This window comes from Phoenix dactylifera, chromosome 9 (assembly GCF_051530095.1).
Source record: "Phoenix dactylifera cultivar Ajwa chromosome 9, Ajwa_hap1_PhDact_Kaust_v1.1, whole genome shotgun sequence".
Classification (NCBI taxonomy): domain Eukaryota; kingdom Viridiplantae; phylum Streptophyta; class Magnoliopsida; order Arecales; family Arecaceae; genus Phoenix; species Phoenix dactylifera.
In genome coordinates this window covers 33,531,293-33,537,251 of record NC_143198.1, presented here as the reverse complement: position 1 = coordinate 33,537,251, position 5,959 = coordinate 33,531,293, and the positions used below count along the sequence as shown (strand labels likewise).

At 42.8% G+C, this 5,959-nt stretch overlaps 1 pseudogene; it reads right to left on the bottom strand.

The window, feature by feature from the left end:
* Positions 1-2,047: 2,047 nt before the first annotated feature.
* On the bottom strand, positions 2,048-4,381 carry LOC103721195 (subtilisin-like protease 4 pseudogene; annotated as a pseudogene).
* Between the last annotated feature and the right edge of the window lie 1,578 nt (positions 4,382-5,959).

Here is a 5,959-nt window from a genome sequence, read left to right as displayed (position 1 = left end):
GAGTCGGGGTAGTTATAGGCGCGGCGCTTAGCATTCATTTAACGCGACCATTTGGACCGTTCGATTTAATCGCGCTCTGGCTCAACTGTATGAGCATACACGTGGCAGGTAGCAACGGCGTCGTCGATGGGAAAGGGAAAAAACCATTGCTTTGTCATTTATTATCTCTAAATTCTGTTGGCTTCACTAAACAAGAATAGTGTAAACAGTCGTTCTAACTAAAATAAATAAATATTAATAATAATAATAATAAAAGTTCTGCTTGAAATTCTAAACACCTTGTCTATTGATTGGAAAAATTTTACTATAAAAACCAGTGGGTTTTTTCTTTTTTTTTAAACTTGCAAAAACGAGTGGGTCAATCTAAACTATAGAATAATAATAAATATGTAAGTTGGAGAGAGGGATGTGAATAGTATCAAAAAATTTGATAACACGATTAGATTATTTTACAATAATCATATATATATATATACACACATATTCAAATTAAATTTTTGATAGTCTTATGAAATAGAATTTGGATTTTATATTTAGGATTCAGTTGCCCAACTCGAATTTACAATGTTTGAATATGAAAACTTGATAACTTGAAAAACTGAAGAACGTAGATGTATGTGGTATATGTAAATACATCAATATAACAAAAAAAATCAATTGTTCATCTCCTATGTCATGGTTATTTTCTGATGCAATTTCTATTGTAATAAGAATTCTTTTAATTTTGAAAATTATTAACCTTCAGAAAGTTGGCACACTAAAATCATATACCAAATTAAACATCAAGAAAAACTTGAATCCAATTACTAATCAAATTTGGATGAGAGTTTTTGTCTTACTGTTTTTTATGAATTCAAACCGAGCCCAAACTTGATCTCTTAAAAGTTGGCGCACTAGAATCATGTATTACATTGAATACCAAGAAAAAAAAACTTGAATTTGACTGCTGATTAAGGTTGATGGGAGTTTAAATCCTAATTTTTTTTTGATGGATTTGAATTCCAATCCCAACTCAATTTTTCTTATTAAGTTCAGATGCATATATAATATGGATCTTACCAGAATCCTACCCATCTAAAACCCTAGTTTTAGGGATAGTATTACGTTGGATCATGTCTAGGTTTCATTATTCTTGAACTATACCCGCTAGGACCATGGGCTTATTCTTGTAGCAATATTGTTGGACCATCTAAATCCATTAAGCAGTTATATTACCGTGTTATTATCACATGATGGCTGCTAAGCATTGTCCTTCTTAAATAACACTTCTCTAATTCAACTCGAGGGAGAGAAAGATATCAAATCCCAAGACCACCTATCAGCCAAGCAATTTGGAGTTCCAAGGGGGAAGAGCGATCCGGACATCAACCATTAAAGAGTGTGTTTTTGCTGCGTGCATAGAGATATAATTATACATGTGAATGAACAAACATATGAAAAAAAACGATCAGGGCAATGGCAAGTACAAAAATCTTGATTCAAAATCTTAAACATCTTATCAATTTTAATAAAGCGAGGGTTTATGGGAAAGCAAGGAACCAGCAACCCGACCTTCTCAGCGACCCAGCCCATGAGAACAACCTGTACGCTTGTCAAAGAGCAGGGCTCGTAACATGGCTGTCAGCTTGACACATCCAACCGTTGCACATACATGGACGGGAAATAATCAAAATCGGCCAGTAAATATTATTACTATTATTGAGGGGCATGATATAACAGCACACAGATCCGAAAATCAAGAACCAGCCAATTTAAAGAGCGAGCGTTTATGTATGCTTGAGTGAAGGGTGACAGGCTCCAAAGTCGGAATTTTCTTTCTTTGGAGGGTATTATATCAGTGGCTGAGGCCATAACATTGTACGAAACAACTAACCGTGCAAGATTAAATTAGCCAGCAAGCCTCAGCAAGATTATATTTATTTTCGCAACAACGATCATTATATGTGTGTGTATATATATATGTTATATGTTATTGTACCCCAGGAAGTAGAAGAAGATGGAGCAGCAGCAAGCAAGCACACGTCGGTCGTAGCTCAGGCATCGGCAATTAAAACGCGACAGAGATGGGACTCCTGACGACGTGCTTCTTAGAAATCCAACGGAGCTGTCCTTCCGAGTACCGGCCTGGAGACTTTCCGTTGGTGCTAAACTCGACGGTATAGCTCTTCTCTTCATTGAGACTGGAGAACTGAAGCACCTGAGGAGTTACTTTCACGCTCACCCCTTCTGGTTCATCAACCTTCGCCGAAAAGACTGAGTTGGCCTCCCCAACGTTGGTCGCGGTTCGACTTACGGTCGTCGTCGTCGAAGACACTCCAGGCTTGTTAAGGGGCGATCTTCCAAGGTTCACCGAGATTGATGGCAAATTTAGCTGGTCAGCTTCGATCTTCTTGACAGCGGAACACTGGATTCGACGTCCGACGACCGTAGAAACCTGGGAATCGGAGTACTTCAAGCCGCCACAAAGGTAGCCAATGTACTCCTCTGGCTGGATGTCGTAGATCAGTCCTGGATCGTTGGCTTCGGATGGATCGACATGTCCGGCACCCATGGCGAAGACGCTAGCGGGAGCCATATTGCCGGATGCTTCATCAGCGATGGGCTTCCCTTCACGATCTACCGTGTGCGCCGTCGTCATGATTGCTGATTTAATTGCAGCTGGCGACCAGTCCGGGTGGGAACTGTTGAGCAGCGCTGCGACTCCAGCTAGATGAGGCGTGGCCATGGAGCAGCCAAATGCAAAGTTGAATATCCTGTCCGTCTTCCCAGAGGGGTTCGGTCCGACCTCCTCGTGCCATGCTGATAGAATATCCACACCGGGACCGATGATATCGGGCTTCAGAATACCGCCGTTCACCAGGCTCGGCCCCCTCGAGGAGAAGGAGGCAACTGCTGGAGCTCGGCGGGCTCCGTATAGCGTGCCTTTGAAAATTATGGTGGCCGTCGGGTTCTTTTCCGTAGAGAAGTAGTTTACGACCTTCAGAGAATCTTCGTGGTTCAGATGGGCAGCTGGGATGACATGAGGATCGGCTCTAGTGGTGAAATTGTCCCACCTCTGGTTCAGAACTATGAGGGCAGCCCCTCCGGCGGCCTTCACGAGCTCGCCCTTGTTCACGGGGTCGTTGAATCCTTGCCCGCACAGCACGATCTTCCCTCTTATGTTCATGCCGGCGAACGCCCCCTTCTGGCAAGCTTTCTTGACATCTGTATCTACGACCCCAGGGTAGGCGATGGGCATCATCGTGGAGCCGCTGAAGTTCCCCGGTTGGTAGGCAGATTCTCCGTCAAATTCCATCCCGTTACCGAGCCTCACGGTCGCGCTCGCTACCCTGTCGATGGAGCTTGCCCCCACGGTCAGAATCCACGGTGCATCATTACCTGTGCTGCTGGGGTAGGGCCCTTCATTTCCAGCGCAGCAGACGGAGATGATGCCCTTCTCCATCGCTCGGAACGTGCCTTGGGCGATGCCGCTTTTGTGAAGTGCGTCCCCCTCCTTATAGATGGACATCGAAAGCACATCGACGCCGTCACCGATGGCCTTGTCGATGCCGGCTAATATGTCGGTGTCGCTGCAGCCGGTTTTGTGGAACAATGTGCGGCACACCTTGTAGACCGCCAGGTGAGCTCTAGGGGCCACGCCGGCTGCGGTGCCCTTGGCTTGACCGAGTACTTGAGCACCATGGACGAAGCTTCCAGCCGCGATGCCGGCAACGTGAGTCCCGTGCCCGATGTCATCGTCCGGCGTGCGGCTGAACCCGAAGGCCGCCGCACCGATGAGCTTGTTGTTGCAGGGCTTCGGGACCCACCTGTTGCATCTGGTATTGTTGAACTCGCAGCAGCCACGCCATCTCATGGGGGGTTCCGGCATGCCCTCGTCGTCGAAAGAAGGATGAGTGGGAACGATGCCGCTGTCTAGCACCCCTATGATGACCCCCTCGCCCTGCCTGGACTTCTTCCAGAGGCTGCTGTATTGGTCCAAACCCAAGAATTTTGGAGTATAGGTCGTGCCGAGACGAAGGTGCTGCTCGGGTCGTGCGGACACGAACCCCTCCATCTTCTCCATGGCCTTCACTTCGTCCGGGGTGAGCCTCCCTGCAAACCCACTGATCGCACGGTGGTACGAGTAGACCAGCCTCGGCTCACCCGAGTCGAGGGTGGTGTTGGGCAAGAAGGATTTGTGCCAGTTCTCAAGTTGTTCAGCGCCAAGGAGCTCGACGTCCTCGGGGGGGTAAACGTGAACGATGTACGTCTGGAATATTTGGCTGCCATTGCCGCCAACTGGATCGACTATAGGAAGAAGCTTGCTGCAAGTGGGGACCAGAACATTCCATGCTAAGAAGAAGGCGAGCAAGGAAAAGCCCGTACCTCCTAGGCTCGCCATGATCAGAAAGGATGGTAGGGGACTGTTGATTGGGGAATATTAATTGTACAGAGGAGAGAGGGAGGTTGGCCTTCTGAACTGATGATGAAGCTTAAATAAAGGGAGACGCGCGGGAACTTTGGATTCCCTATAGTATCCAAACAAGCTTGAACGTAGAGGATTCGTGGAAGGGGGCAACTCCAGCTGCGACCGAACAGAACGGGCGGCAATCATGGACTGCCTGATGGACAACTAGTGGCAATCATGCACTACCTGATGAACAACTAGTGGCAATCATCAGAGCTTCTTTAGCTCTGAACCATGAAAGGGCTAAAGTTATTGGATCAGGGTTTATCTTTAAAGGCCCATTGTTTAATGGATGAATATTATGAAAATGTTGATCAACTTCTTTTTTATTACTCAACTTATCCATATTATTATGCTTCCCTCCATGGATAAATTATTTTTTCTATAGGTTGTATTCGCCCATAAAACGGAAGGAAATCTTATCCACCAAAGCGAATGATAAGTCATTTTTCCATCGGCCAGAAAAATAACTTTTTATTTATTTTCTAAAATACCCCTAACTCTATAATAATAATATATAATTTATATTATACTATACTATATATAATATAATACAATAGTATTATTATATAATAATATGTTATTATCATATATGATAATATTATTATATAGTGAAATTTATTAATTTAAAGGATATTATGGAAAATATAGATAGATCTTAGCAACTTATCCGGAAAAGAAGTAATGAAAAGAACATGGGTAAGATACTTCGGAGTTTTTTTTGTATGCATAAAAGAACATGTGTAAATTATTTTTTTCTCTCTAAATATTATCAGAAAAATACTTACATAGAAAAGTATAAATCTTCGAGTAAATTTTTTAACCTCTAATTAAAGAACAAGTCCTAAGTGACTTTGCTATGAGGGGTCTTATCCAGATTTCTCATTAATAATGGTGTACCTCATTATTCATTATGATAAGCTTTTTTGAAAGAAAGATTCTTTTCATTAGTTGAAACAAAAAAAAAAAGAGAGTTAGTTAAATCTTCCTGAAGAAATTGAAATCAATGTCCGACAACACGATTCTATCTTTCTCCAAAGAGCTATCATTCCAATATCGCCATGTTTAACTGTCGTATTAAAATTGTGATAAGAATCATTCTCATTTGTCGTTTTCGTCCAACTCGGAGAGGGGCCAAAAGCGGGGCTCTTTCTTTGAAAAGGGACCGAGCTTTTATTTTGTCTTCCTTTGATTTGGAAGAAGGTCTGGGTGAGAAAAAATAGAATATGAGAGCTCACCAACGAACCTATCTCACATAGATATTGGAGAAGTATGTATTGTGCATGATTTTCTAATATGTTACAATAGTATAGCAATTAGTTTAACAGTTTTGAATCCAATGCGTGATTTAAGTTTGGATAGATGGTGCATATTCTGTTATAAAAGATAAAAATGGATGTTCAATCTCAAAATGCAATTTTTTTGAAGTATGTCCTTTTTTTAAGGAAATTAAACATACCTCTTTTTCTGGTAAATATAAGCATAACTTTTTTTTTTAGTGAATCATAATGT